The sequence below is a fragment of the Diceros bicornis genome, chromosome X (genome assembly GCF_020826845.1).
Source record: "Diceros bicornis minor isolate mBicDic1 chromosome X, mDicBic1.mat.cur, whole genome shotgun sequence".
NCBI lineage: Eukaryota > Metazoa > Chordata > Mammalia > Perissodactyla > Rhinocerotidae > Diceros > Diceros bicornis.
The window spans coordinates 23,713,353-23,728,709 of NC_080781.1; the positions used below are offsets into that span (position 1 = coordinate 23,713,353).

Below are 15,357 nucleotides of genomic sequence, written 5' to 3' on the forward strand. Positions count from 1 at the left end.
CCCATGAACTCTTTCATGCAACAACTACTATTTGAAAGCCTTTGAGTCAGGTACTGCGCTAGGCAGATTAATGGCCCCCCAAAGATATTCATGTCCTAATCCCCAGAAACTTTGAATATGTTATGTTACATGGCAAAGGGAAGTTAAGGTTGCAGATAGAATTAAGGTTGTTAATCAACTGAGCTTAAAATAGTGAGATTATCCTGGATTATTATTAGTACTCAAAAAATGAAATACTTAGGTATAAATCTAAACAAATATATACAAGATCTATATAAGGAAAACTATAAAACTCTGATGAACAAAATGAAAAAATAATTAAATAAGTGGCGGGATATTCCATGTTCATGGATAGGGAGACTCAATATTGACAAGATGTCAGTTCTTCCCAATTTGATCTATAGATTCAATGCAATCTCAATCAAAATCCTAGCAAGATGTTTTATAGATATTGACAAACTGATTCTAAAGTTCATATGGAGATACAAAAGACCCCCAAAAACCTAACACAATATTGAAGGAGAAGAACAAAGTTGGAGGACTGATGCTATCTGACTTCAAGACTTACTATAAAGCTACAGGAATCAAGACAATGTGGTATTGGTGAAAGAATAGACAAATACATCAATGGAACAAAATAGGGAGCACAGAAACAGACCCACATAAATATGTCAACTGATATTTGACAAAGGAGCAAAGGCAATAAATGGAGCAAAGGTAGTCTCTTCAACAGATATTGCTGGAACAACTAGACATCCACAAGCAAAAAAATGAATCTAGACACAAACTTTACACCCTTCACAATAATTAACTCAAAATGGATCATAGACTTAAACGTAAAAAGCAAAACTATAAAACTCCTAGAAGATAACATAGGAAAAAACCTAGATGACCTTGGGTATGGTGATTCCTTTTTAGATATAACACCAAGAACATAATCCATGAAAAAATAACTGATAAGCTGGACTTCATTAAAATTAAAAAGTTCTGGCCTGTGAAAGACATATCAAGAGAATAGGAAAACAAGCCATAGACTGGGAGAAAATATTTGTAAAAGACACACCTGATAAAGGACTGTTATCTAAAATATATAAAGAACTTTTAAAACTCAACAGTAAGAAAACAGCCTGATTAAAAAAATGGGCCAAAGCCCTTAATAGACACCTTGCCAGAGAGGATATACAGATGGCCAATAAGCATGTGAAAAGATGCTCCACATAATATGTCATCAGTGAAATGCAAATTAAAGCAACAATGAGATACCACTACACACCTATTAGAATGGCCAAAATTTGGAAGACTAACAACACGAAATGCTGGCGAGGATATGGAGCATCAGGAACTCTCATACTTTGCTGGTAGGAAAACAGAATGGGTCAGCCACTTTGAGAGACAGTTTGGCAGATTTTTATAAAATTAAACATTCTTTTACCATATGATCTAGCAATTGCACTCCTTGGTGTTTACCCAAAGAAGTTGAAAACTTATGTCCACACAAAAACCTGCACATGGCAGCTTTATTCATAATTGCCAAAACTTGGAAACAGCCAAGATGTCCTTCAGTAGGTGAGTGTATAAATAGACTGTGGCACATCCAGATAATGGAATATTTTCAGAGTTAAAAAGAAACGAGCCATCCAGCCATGAAAAGACATGAAGAAATATTTTATTCATATTACTGAGTGAAGGAAAACAATCCAAGAAGGTTACATACTGTATGATTCCAACTGTATGACATTCTGGAAAATGCGAAACTATGGAGACAATAAAAAGATCAGTGGTTGCCAGGGATGGGAGGGAAGAGATGAATAGGCAGAGCACAGAGGATTTTTAGGGTGGTGAAAATACACTGTACGATATTATAACGATGGATATGTCATTATACATTTGTCCAAACTCACTGACTATAGAACACCAAGAGTTAACCCTAAGGTAAACTATGGACTTTGAGTAATTATGATGTATCCAATGTAGGTTCATCCTTAGCAAAAAATATACCATACTGTTGAGTGATGTTGATAATGGGAGAGGGTATGCATGTGTGTGGTCGGGAGTATATGGGAAATCTCTGTACGTTCTCTCATTTTATTGTAAACCTAAAACTGCTCTAAAAAATAAAGACTTTTAAAAAATAAAAATAAAAAGTTCTATTTAAAAAGCAACTTAAGTCCCTTAAACATAAATTTCTTCCTTAGCATTTCTTTCGCCAATATGAGTGTTTGGGAAGAGAAGCTGTTTTCTAAAAGACTTCTAAATGATGATTTTTTTCTAGCTACAGATTTCAAAAAGCATTTAAAAACAGTTTCACAGTGTACTCTCCTGGATGACATCTTTCCTTTGATGCAGAGAAATGACTTTTTCTAAAAGTATTTTTTAAATAGTTGCTCTCCCCAAGGCAAAGGTACCTCATTCTAATGTCTTTTCAGCCTCTTGCCCCTCTTCATCCTCTATTATTTTTCAAATCTTTCAGCACTACTGATTACTAAGTATTTTATTACTAAAATTTTATTACTAAAATTACTAAATATTTTATTAAGTGGGCTGGACCAAATGAAATATTTTATTCTATGTCGTCCTCCATTTTGAAACCATAAAGAAAAATATTCTAGGTAATAGGACTCGATTTTTGTCTGGGTTTAATTTTCATTACATGTCCTAATTAACTCAACCATTTCTGCACAAATTTCTCTTCTTTTTAATAAAAGAAACAGAAAAAGCTCAAATCTCCATGGTTGCAAGTAGAGATAAAAAGACTAAACATCAGTTTGCTTTAAGTGTTCAACAATTAAAAATAAAGAAAATAAACAGTGGTCTGGAGTTTTACTGCAACACCCACAGTAGCAGGAGAGGGGTGTCATATTTACTATTGTCTTTCTTGATATTTCATCAAACTGTATAATGTAATTTGAATTTCACAGGCCTTGTTAATAATGCAGAAACTTCATATTTGTGTATAAACTTCCTTTTGGAGAGTTCAAATCTCCTTCATAATATTTTCTCTAACCATGCCAATATTCTACTTAGTAGGCTTAGTTATTTATTTCCTCCCAATGCTAGAAATGAGAAAATGAGACATAAAGACTCAGGATATCTGGCATGCATTCATAGAGAGAAGTTGTTGAGTCAAAACTATGATGTATCTCTTAAGTTCCAAACTAATTACCAATTCAGCTTTGATTCTTTCCTAGATTAAAAGTAAACATTTATTCTTTAGTGTAAGAAACTTCTTCTTCTATCCATGACTAAATTTACCTTCCTGTATAAAACAAAAACAAGACAAAATATATATTAAAAATAGTTTAGATACTCTACATCAGGTAGCACAGGACAATGATCCCCAAGATAAGGAAAATCAATGGGGTGAGCCTATGATTATACGAGTTCACTGTTTAGAGAGAGATTCGAGGCCCTAGCACAGGGATGGATGAACCTAGGCAGACCCTGGAGGTCACCCTGAGTTGAGGAGATGGAGCTAGAATCTGGGGATACCAAGGCAACTAGAGTTTTCAGGGCAGTATATCAAAGAGGAAAGAGCTGAACAAAGACAGAACTCCAGAGATCTGCAGAGGGTCCCCACATCTTCTAAGTATAGATCAATGCACATGGAGGAAATTACCTGATGGCAGGGACAGAACTGTCCAGAGACAATTCTCTATGGTTCTCTGTATTAGTCTGCCAGGGCTGCCATAACAAAATACCACAGACTGGGTGACTTAAACAACAGAAATTTATTTCCTCACAGTTCTGGGGGCTGGAAGTCCAACATCAAGGTGCCGGAAGGGTTGGTTTCTCCTGAGGACTCTCTCTTGACTTGCAGAAGGCCGCCTTCTTGCTGTGTCCTCCTATGGTCTTTTCTCTGGAGTCTCTTCCTCTTCCTATAAGGACGTGAGTCATATTGGATCAGAGCTCCACCCTTCTGACTTCATTTAATCTTTATTACCTCGTTAAAGGCCCTATCTCCAAATAGAGTCACATTGGGGATTAGGGCCTCAGCATATGAATTGTGAGGGGGTCAGAATTCAGTCCATATCTGTCTCTTTTGTTTCTGCATGTCTTACAAGCAGATTCACTAACTGTCTTTGTTCTGGCATATCTTTTCAAGGGTATTTTTATAGTGAACTGTCTTAGATATAATGTTTCCCTTGAAAGCAAAGGACAAGCAGGCTTACTGTCCAGTATAAAAGATCTAGATTCACTAAGCTTAGGTTTCCTCTCCTATGACATAACCTACTGCATGTGCAGGAGTCACCTGGTCCTCTTCACATTACTCCGTGAGAATTGGGGCTCATGGAACTTGTGACCTCTGTCCAGGGTCTTGTGTCTTCTGTCAGCATCCATGACACTGTGGCAGCCAAGTTGTTAGCTTGCAAGTAGAGCAAAAGTTCAGACTTTTCATAGATCTTCAAAAGAACTACCCTAAAGAATTAGAACAATCATCATATCTCTCACAGGGCCAGCAATAGTTCGTAGTCCCACCAGTCAAAATGGGAAATCTTGTAAGCCACAAGGTATAGGGGAGAGGACTCAGAATGACATGCTATAGTGATGGATAAAATTCAGCCGTAGATTAATGGCTGCTCTAGTCCCATCAGGCAAAGCTTAAAAGTAAGCCTTGAAAGGATAAAAGCATTTCAAAATAAATTAACTGCAACTCAGAAGAAAGATTAAGAATATCCAGGGTCTAACACTTGGCATTTCTGGCATTCAATAAAAAAAATGACTAGGCTTGCAAAGAAGCAGGAAAATATTACTCATAATAAGGAGAAAAACAAATAAATAGTAACAGATTCAGAAATTACACAAATGTTAGAATTAGTAAATAAGGACTTTAAAACAGTTACCATAACTATATTCCATATGTCCAAGAAGGTAGAAGAAACAATGAGCATGTTAAGCAGCGATAAACGCATAGAAATTAAAAATACAATGTCTGAGACAAAAAATACATTGCATAAATTAACAGGAGATAAGCCACTGCAGAAACAAAGAGTAGTGAACTTGAATACATACCAATAGGAACTGTCCAAAATAAAACAGAGAAAAAATACTGAAAAAAAATGAACAAAGATGGGGCTGGCCCAGTGGTATAAGTGTTAATTTTGTGCATTCCACTTTGGCGGCCCAGGGTCCGTGAGTTCAGATATCGGGCCCAGACCTAGGCACTACTCGTCAAGCCATGCTGTGGTAGCATCCCGCATACAAAGTGGAGGAAAATTGGCACAGATGTTAGCTCAGTGACAATTTTCCTCAAGAAAAAAGAGGAGGATTGGCAACAGATCTTTGCTCAGGGCCAATCTTCCTCACCAAAAAAAAAAAAAAGAACAGAGCATCAATGAGCTGTGGGACAATATCAAGTTGTCTAACATATATGTAATTGGAGTCCTCAAACATCAGGAGGGGAGGAGTGAACAGAAAAAAAAATATTTGAAGAAACAATGGCCAAAAATTTTCTAAATTTGCTAAAAACTATAAAGCCAAGATCCACAAAGCTCAGTGACCTGCAAGCACAATAAACATGAGGAAAAATACACCATGGCACATCACAATCAAATTGTTTTAAACCAGTGATAAAGAGAAAAATCTTAAAAGGAGCCAGAGACAGAAAGATACATTATATATAGAGGAACAAAGATAAGAATTACAGCAGACTTCTCACTGGATTCAATGCAAGTGAGAAGACACTGGAGCAGCATCTTTAATGCAAGGGTAAAAAAGAAAACTAGAAACCTTGAATATAATATATACCCAGTGAAAATATCTTTCAAAAACAAAAATGAAATAAAGACTTTTTCATACTTACAAAAGCTGAAATAATTCTCCACCAAGACTTGCATTACAACAAGTGTTAAAAGAATTCTTCAGGTAGGATAAAAATGATACTAGATGAAAATCTGGATTTTCACAAAGGAATGAAGACCACCAGAAATGGCAAATACAAAGACTTTTAAAACTATTTTTTAACAAACTTTAAAATATAATTGTCAGTTTAAAGCCAAAATAATAATAATGTAGTGTATGGTTTATAGCACATATAGAAATAAAATGCATAATGACCCTAGTACAAGTGTTTAGAGGGGGAAATGTTTGTAAGGTTCTTATATCATAGGTTAAGTAGTATAATGTTAACTTAAGGACTATGATACGTTAAATATGTGTCCTATAAACCCTAAAGCAATCACTTAAAAAGAAGAATTATAGCTAATTAGCCAACAAAGGAAATAAAATTAAATCATAAAAAATACCCATTTCAAAAAAAAAAGGCAGAATAGAAAGGGAAAAAAAGAAACAAATAATTGATGTATTTATTAGAAACAATTGGCCTGATGGTAGACTTAAACCCAACCATGTCAATAATCACATTAAATTTAAGTGGCCTAAATACTCCCAATAAAAGGTAGAAATTGTCAGATTGAATAATATAAAAAGGAAGACCCAATCATAGACCAAACCAAGAAGCCTACTTTGAATATAAAGTTAAAAATAGTTAAAAGTGAAAAAATGGGAGAAGATATACCACCTTAACACTAATTAAAAGGAGGGCATAGCAGCTATAATAATATCAGAAAAAAGTAGATTTCAGAACTAAGAAAATTCTATAGGATGAACAAGAGGCTACTTTGAATAACATAACTCCTGAAAAACAACAAAATATGGTGAATTAATAACTCAAACCTGAATTCTGGTCACTATCCATCTTTTCTCTTTTCTGACCTTTATTTTCCTCAGATATGTGATAAAGGATTTGGACTAGAAGATTCTTAATTCTTGAACATTATTAGAAGTCTAGATTTTAGTAAGTTTTCCATCACTGAAAATTGTCAAACTATTTGACATCCCATGGGTAATGCTTTTGATGGTATTTATGAATGGTATAAAATATGACCATTGACAATCATCAAGTCTCTTATAAAACTAGAATTCTAGGGTTTTATTTCAATATCAGTACCAGGTATTTTACAAAAGTTCATGAATTACTGAATATAACAAAGATCTCATAACAACTCAATAGGAGTTTTATTGGTGGGTCAAAAAAAAAGATTCTTCCTTGAAAGTCCCATTAAACATTTAAAAAAGAGTGTTCACTTTTAAATTCCTACATTGGTAGACAGACCTAGAGGGAGATGAGGAAAACCTGTTTCAATGCTAAGCAACAGATGGCAGACAAAAGATATTATCATATACCTTCAACCAGGCAGGATAAATTGTTCAAATATATTTAGCAGCTGCTAAAGCAAATAGAGATACAGAGGAGGTAAAACAAATAAACAAACAAAAGAATTTCAAATGATCCTATGGAGACTAATTAAGGAATTGTGCAGTTTTAAAGCTATGTATTTCTGTAAATTCCAGCCTTGTCTCAGTTCTTAATTGTTTTCTTTAAAGTTTTAACACATCTGAGAACAGTTATCCTGTGTCCTGGTGCTCTGTCCATCTTAAAAACTACCAAAAAGTTCACATTGTCTCCCTGGGGAAAGTGAAACAAGTTAATCAAGGCCAGGTCGATTTCTAGCTAGAGAACTGACTGTCTCAACACTGAAATACATATATTAATTGACTCGTGGAATTGACGTGGCAGGCTACAAGGTTTGAAGTCACACCAAATGACAGAGTGGTGTGCTGAGAAGAATAATGCTTCGGGTGTCAGTAGACAGGTCTTTGCTAATGGTAGTAACAGTTATGGGAGCCCTGAAAAACCACTCAGCATCTCATGGCTCAATTTCCTTATTTATACACAGGGGAAATCATTCCTGTGCTATCTATCTCAGAGGCCTTTTATGTGGATCAAACTATATGAAACATTTGGTAACAGTAAATAGAACAAAAAGAGGAAATGGAAAATAACTAGAGAAAAATTATTTATGAATTATTCTAGATATTTAAAGTTTATACTGTTTCATATTTTATAAATTTGAGATATATTTTATTATTTATTTGTATTTTATCATTTTATTTTATCACTTATCATTTTATTAGTAAAACTACCCTTTGAATTATATAAGGAAAATATTTAGTTTTCTAAAAAAGGAACTAAAAAGGAATTGCTCAAGTTCAAAACCTAATTCGTAACATAGTCGTTGACCTATCTTCTGTGTACAGAAGACTTTTCCCAACAATTTGAGCTGCCCAGAAAATGGAATAATCTGTCTTTGAAAATAATGAGCTCCATTTCTGTAGATATTATAAGAAGAATTATTCCTGCATTGAAAGGAAGGAGATAAGTGAATATTAAAGGAAGCTCAGGCTGCCAAAAGGGTCCATGTCACAGAAAAAAAAAATGCTAAAGAACTCTAGGGCCTAGTGCTTCTCCAACATAATGGGGCTTGGCCTGGATGTGCAGGCAAAGGCAAGACTTGAGCAAACTGGGAGACAGAGGAAAGGGAGGCTAGCATGAACTGGATTTTTCCTATGGAATAGGAAAAAACAATGCATTGCACCATCTTCTGGATGTGATATGCGAACAGTGTTTCCCCTAGTTGACAATGGCAGTGAACATTCTGGTGTCCAGTTTAAGAAGATGAGGTAAGCAGCCATTGCTCCATAACATTAACCGAGCCTGGTAAAATTCTGGTTAGATGCATTACTGGCAGACTTAAGGTCAACACACACACACACACACACACACACACACACACACACAGAACTTTGATATTTTGCCAAGGTAATAATGATTCCTATTTCACCACATTTAAAACATTAAATTGTATACATTTCAATGTCAATATGTATGTCTATAATTACCAATAAAATTTAAATTCCCACATCTGTGCATAATCCAGGCAATGAAACAGACCTGAAGTTACCTATATTTTCAGCAATTATATTTTGAAGAAAAGCAAATATTCCCTAGAGGTATATGTCCCAGCATTTTCTTTAGTTTTAAATAACACTTTAAAATTTACAAATTGTTGTAAAAGCATTGTGTTTTCCACTGAGTTTCTAAGAAAGACATTTCTAAGAAAAAGCCTGGATTTGAACTAATTCGTTCAGAATTAGATCATAGCTGTATGTGATGGCTGTATGGCAGGAACCATGGTAAGGAATTTGCTTACTTTGTTCCATTTAATCCTCTATAACTCCATTAATTCAGTACTACTATGATCCTCTTTACAGATGGGCAAACTGAGGTTAGTGAGATCCAGAGTCTCCCAGTTAGGATGTCGCAGATCTGGGATTCTCCCCTGGCCGTCTAACTCCAAAGCCAATGTGTTTAATTCCTGCAGTCTACTGCTTTTGCAAAGTGAACGAGTTACTTAAAATGACTTTTGCATGGAAATACTATAAGCATCTTATCCTTTATCACAATGCAGGAACATAAATTCTTCCGATTCTTCTAATTTTATTCTATTTTTCATTTGCATTGAGTTGCTTTCTTAGGAACATGGTACACATTAAGAATTTTAAGAACACCCATTCACTTGAGCATCATGTTGGGTCATGTAGACCTAAGTTCTGTCCATGTGTGAGTACAACAATACCCTTTTGGACAGAAAGCTCTGTGCTGTTAAATATAGCCACACAGTAAAAATCTCTCATATTTAAAGGAAAAAACTCCTAACTTAGAGAACTAAAAGGCAAGTTGTGGAAATGTATTTTCACAATATGATTTATCCTTATTTCACTTTTTCAAAAACAAGGAGGGGCCATCATTTGGCAACATTTCCTGAAAACACCAAACAACAGTCTGTCTAATTACTTCTGTGGTATTCTTGACAGAAATACATAACCAGAAACTAATCATGAGGAAACATCACACTAACTTAAACTGAGTGAGGGACATTCTATAAAATAACTGCCCAGTACTCTTCCAAAGTGTCTCAGTTGTGAAAGGCAAAGAAATCTGAGGAACTGTTCCAGATTAAAGAAGACTAAAGAAATATGACCACTTAATATGTGCGATCCTGGATTGGATAATGGACCAGGGAGAAACTTTTTTTTTTTCTAAAAAAGATATTACTGGGAAAATTGGCAAAATTAGAATCAGATCTGTGGATTAGCTGATACTATTATATCAGAGTTAATTTCTTGATTTAAATAATTGTACTGTGGTAATGTAAGAGAATGTCTTTGTTTTAAGGAAATAGCTACAGGTAAAGGGACAGTATTTTTGTAACTCTCAAATATGTCATAAAAAATATATCCCAATGCACTGTTTCTATGAAACCAATTTTGCATGCTTTAACCCCCTATTAAATTATACATGGATTCCTCGGATGCCAAGAGCCAATTTGTTCATTTTTGAAGCACTGGGCATGCATTAGCATTTTAGAAGACATGAATACAATATTGGCAATGGCGTTTCCTATATTCACTTTATGAAAAATTTGACTGGGTGATTACTTCTCTATATGCCATAACTGTAGTTTGAAACCCTGTTATATCCTAGAAGTTGGCTTGGCTTCTCCAAGCAACATGAGAAAGGTGGGGTCATGATATTCAGTCAATACAATTCGCCTCCCAACTCTCATCCTTGTCAACTCTAACGCCTAACTTCACTGGCCATTTCTTAGTCATCTCCGAATGTCCAGGAAAGCCCATGAGGTGCTAGACTCTGATCCCTGGATGATTTGGACTCTGTCAGAATACTAATCGTGATATGCCTTCAACCTCATTATGAGTCTCAAATTCTTGAAAATCTGATTATGACCTCAAAGTAACACATAGCATATTGTTTCCAGGAATATATGGATCCTCAGAATAAAAGAGGCACACTCATGCTCCCACCTCTCCATACCCTTGTCTAGTTTTAAAATAATGAAAATTTAAAATTTCCACTTTTATGCTTTATTGACTTTTTAAATGCTAGATTGAGCCCTATGCTCTGACAGTTTCCAAGGAATAACTTTTTGAAAGAAATATAGAATATTTGGTCAAATTAATTATCATTCAATCATAACATAAAAGGAAAGTACTAGTAAATAAGGAGCTTATATATTCTCATATACTGTAAGAATAAATAAATCTTTACTAATTCTCCCTTGGGGATGAAAATATTTTCTTAAAGTGATCCTAGATCTGTTCACTAGGAATCTGATTCCCCAAATAATCTGAGTATAGATAAAAGAGAATTTTAAATACTTCCATGCCTTGTCTTTTGGGAAAATATTCCACTTTACAATATGCTACAGACTGCAAAACCTTTAACTGCCCTTACTTTGAAAAATAGAGATATGGTCATCTTAACTCTTGGTTGATAAGGCCCACCAAAAGACCATCAACTAAAGCAAACAATAAAAATCCAAAAACAGACAAGTTCCATTGAAACACCTCAAATATATAGTAATTTATTATTTTAGTATAAAACCCTACTGTTTGTAAAAGTTTTTACCAATGTTTTCTAAGACACAGATCTAAGGTAGATCTCAACCCCAGGAGCACTCCAGCCTCAATACCAGGACACTCTTTTTGTTCCATCATAGTTTCTGAGCATTTTACACCTTGTATACTTTCATATTTAGTAAATTTTGCTTATTTTGGCCCCTCATTCAATAACTCCTTCATCAATTAAAACTTCCTAACTTCCTGATGTCTGCCAAATTTGTATCCATCCTTCACACATCAAATACAATATCATCTTCTCACTCACTACCCTCTTACCCAAGGTGAAATTAAATGTTATCTCATGGGCATACCACAGAACTTTCACATATACAGACCACAAAATATCTCACATGGCTTTTATTAATATTGGGTGGGTATGATGGTTAATTTTATGTGTCAATTTGGCTATGCCACAGTACTCAGATATTTGATCAAACATTATTCTAAATGTTTCTATGAAGTCATTTTTTATATGAGATTAATGTCTAAACTAGCAGAGTTTGAGTAAAGCAGATTATCCTTCATAATGTGGGTGGACCTCATCTAATCAGTTGAAGGCCTTAATAGAAAAAGGCTGACCTCCCCCTAAGAAAAGGGAATTTTGCCAGCAGACTGCCTTTAGACTTGAACTGCATCATCAACAATTCCTTGGGTCTCCAGCCTGCTGGCCCAACCTTCATTTTGGACTTGCCAGCCTCTACAATTGCATGAGCCAATTCCTTAAAATCCTTCTGGATCCATAGATAGATATAGATTTAGATATCTATAGATATTGAAGTCTATAAATATTTATATCTATACATCTTGTTTGTTCTGTTTCTTTGGAGAACTCTGACTAATCTAATAGAGTGGAGGATACTGGAATGTCTGATTTTGACTTTCTGTATTTTTCTATATCTTTAAATTTTTGCATAATTAAGATCCCACTTGAATTTAGATACAAAAAAATGCCAAGAACTCTTTTGTTAAATTGGATGCACATACACTAAAATGCTAACAATTGTTATCTTAGTGTGCCTTTTTTTAAAAAATAATTTTATTTATTTATTTTTCCCCCCAAAGCCCCAGTAGATAGTTGTATGTCATAGTTGCACATCCTTCTAGTTGCTGTGTGTGGGACACGGCCCCAGCACAGCCGGAGAAGCGGTGCGTCGGTGCGCGCGGAGGATCGGAACCCCGGCCGCCGGCAGCGGAGCATGTGCACTTAACTGCTACCCCACGGGGCCGACCCTTAGGGTGCCTTTAATACTTTTTTCTTTGCATTAGTCTCTATTTTCAAAGTATCCTATAAAGAACTGTATTACTTATGTTACACAAAAGGAAAAAAAGCTACAATCTGCGACAAAGGCATCAAAAATCTCTTTAAGATAATTGGAGATTTCATTTATCCCCTGGGGCTACTTGCACCCTGGTTTGAAGGCAGGTGAATAAACGCTTGAGGTCAGCCATGTTGGAAGGTCAATAGGAAATGATATCAACCACGGCGAACTGGAGAATGTGTACCCCATTGATAAACAGCAGTGGCTGTGGGTCCAGCAGGCCACAGTTAAAAAGTTTTAAAAATATGTCAGACTTTTATTTTGCTTAAAAATATAACAATTTAAAAATGATAGCAACTAATTAAAAAAGAAAAATTAACGACTCAGCTTTCCAAACAAACCACTGAGGACTTTGTTTTATGGCCTCAGGCTGATACCCTTTAAAAATGATTTAACTTCTCAGAAATAAATTGATTTTATCGTAGCCACTGAGAATATCATCTTTCAGAGCGATACTGCACGCTTCTGCATGTTGTTGACTGGGGTATGAATTTCAGAGGCAGAATTAAAGAAATGTAAATATTCATTGATAAATGCCCGTTTACTTCACTTTAAGCAGAGTGGTTCTATGATGATCTTCGTCTGTCTCTCTTCAGTCAATTCAAGGGATCTCCCAAGCTAAAAACTACTCATTCACATAACTCTAGGCTATTTAAAAAATATATATGAACAATAAACCTAAGAAGTCTCAAGGAGATCTCTTGCTGACATAGTTGTTTGGATCAGTGGTTTTCTCAAGGGGTTGGTATCACTCACTCCAGGGGAACATTTTAGGTTACCAGAGTGATGGAGGTGGGGAGCTACTAGAATGAAGTAGGCAGAGGTCCAGAAATGCTCCAGATTGTCCCAAATGTAAAGAACTATCCTGTCCCCCTATGACTTGCAAACATCCCCACTGAATGTTCATGAACATGAAAAGCCTTTTCATATGTGAGGATAGATAGCCTCATTCCATTTTACATAGAAACACAAAGCGTGTTTGTAAAGTTTTAAAATAACCTGAATTTTCTAGAAATGCAACTTCCATGCAGACTGAGGAAAGTTGTGCTTTGCTCTCCTCAGAATGTTACCAAGAGTTGCTTACTCTTCCAGAAAATTATGCCAATGAAGTCAATGCTGCTCATGGTATTTGAGTGGCCCACACTACACAGCTGTACCTGTTGGTATTTATAGCTGTCACAAGTCCACTGATTCTATGAAGAGGCACAAGCATCTGACTACCTCATTATGTGTTCTAGATGGTCATCCCTAAGCATTTACATACTAAAATACCTTTTTTAAAAAAAAATAAAGTGCTTGGCAGTTATGTCTCCTTTATATTAAAGTTAGAATATCATAGTGCTTTTAAAAATTTATGTTTGTCAGTAGGTTCTATTATCTATAAATTTTATTTCAGGATATTAAATGAGGCATTAAAATATTTATTATTAAAAGAGATTGTTAGGTCCAATTAAGGTGAGAAACACTAACTTCGAATCTCTCCTGATTGATGAGCCTAATCCATATTCATATCCTCAAGGTTAGAAATGCAGTGCAGTCATTTCATCTCTGCAATGAAACGTTTCATTTTTGCCATATTATGGACGTATCACAGTGTGGAGCATCATTTCTTAAAACTTTATGAAAGTTTTCTTGTTTAAAAGTTCAAGGACTTGATTTTTTTCATAATCACCGAGCAGGATTTAGGTATACTTATTCTCCCACTCTTCATTGTTATGGCTTGTGCTATCTCAAAGAAGAAATTAAAACACATTTAGTGTATTCATTAAGCATTTATAAAGTTTGATTTATGAGCATACCTTTATTAGAGAACCTCAGTTATCAATGACACTTTGACGACTATTCCAGTCTGTTGCCAAATCAGAGCCCTGTGAGCTACAGTCCCATCCTCTAATTTTTAGATTGTGTGTAAAACATTTGGTACACTGAGCTTAAAATGTTAGACTCTCATTGCGATTTTACTAATAGTCCCATTCTGGGGGAAATAAAGAAGTCTTTGTTATTAATGACTCAAGACAGCTTAAATTCTCCTTTAAATTGACCTTCAGAACTTTTTGGAAGTTCTACCTGGAAGTCCGATTCAGCTATACGCTTATCAAAACCACTTAAGTCATCTTCTTAAAGGAAGTGTGAAACTTCAGAAAGAAAACAAGATGAGGGGTAAATATGGGAAGGGGCCACCCACCTGGCCAGCCAGATGAGCTAAGTTAATTCTGGATGGATCCATAGGTTGAGGCAGCCATAATCCAGTTTCATCTGTCAGAAATATCTCCCTACAATGTCGTCTGAAGCCACATAAGCTATTCAAGTCGGCAGTAGGCCTTCTCCTCATTGCGTTGTTATGGACTCTTGAAAATCTAATTAGAATGCAGCATAAAAAACAAACAACCAACAAGTAAATGAATGAAAAATTCTCACTCCAATCTTTGCTTTGTCAGTACTGGGATCACCATTGCCCTAATAATTTTAAAGCATGGTATAGCTCTCATTTCTTCCTTACCATTTCATATAACATCTACTTCATTCTTATTTTAATTAGTTATTTAAACAAAAAAGCCTTATCCCATTTCCCCCTTTAAATTTATCCTCTTACATCTCCAAATAAATCTCACATTGTGCCACTTTTCTGGCCCTTACAAAGTCAAAACCTCTGAATCTGACATTATTGAACAAGTTGGATTCAGTGGGTTGACACCCTGAAACAGCTTTATTTAACTCA

At 35.3% G+C, this 15,357-nt stretch overlaps 1 long non-coding RNA gene across 1 annotated transcript in view; it reads right to left on the reverse strand.

The window, feature by feature from the left end:
* Positions 1 to 3,320: 3,320 nt before the first annotated feature.
* The window catches only part of LOC131400835 (uncharacterized), a 30,705-nt gene continuing 18,668 nt past the window's right edge, over positions 3,321 to 15,357 (reverse strand). The window contains exons 3-4 of the long non-coding RNA XR_009217469.1: positions 14,824 to 14,995; positions 3,321 to 3,875 (exon numbers count right to left, since the gene is read on the reverse strand). This is a non-coding gene — a long non-coding RNA (uncharacterized LOC131400835). The remainder of the gene's footprint in view (positions 3,876 to 14,823; positions 14,996 to 15,357) is intronic.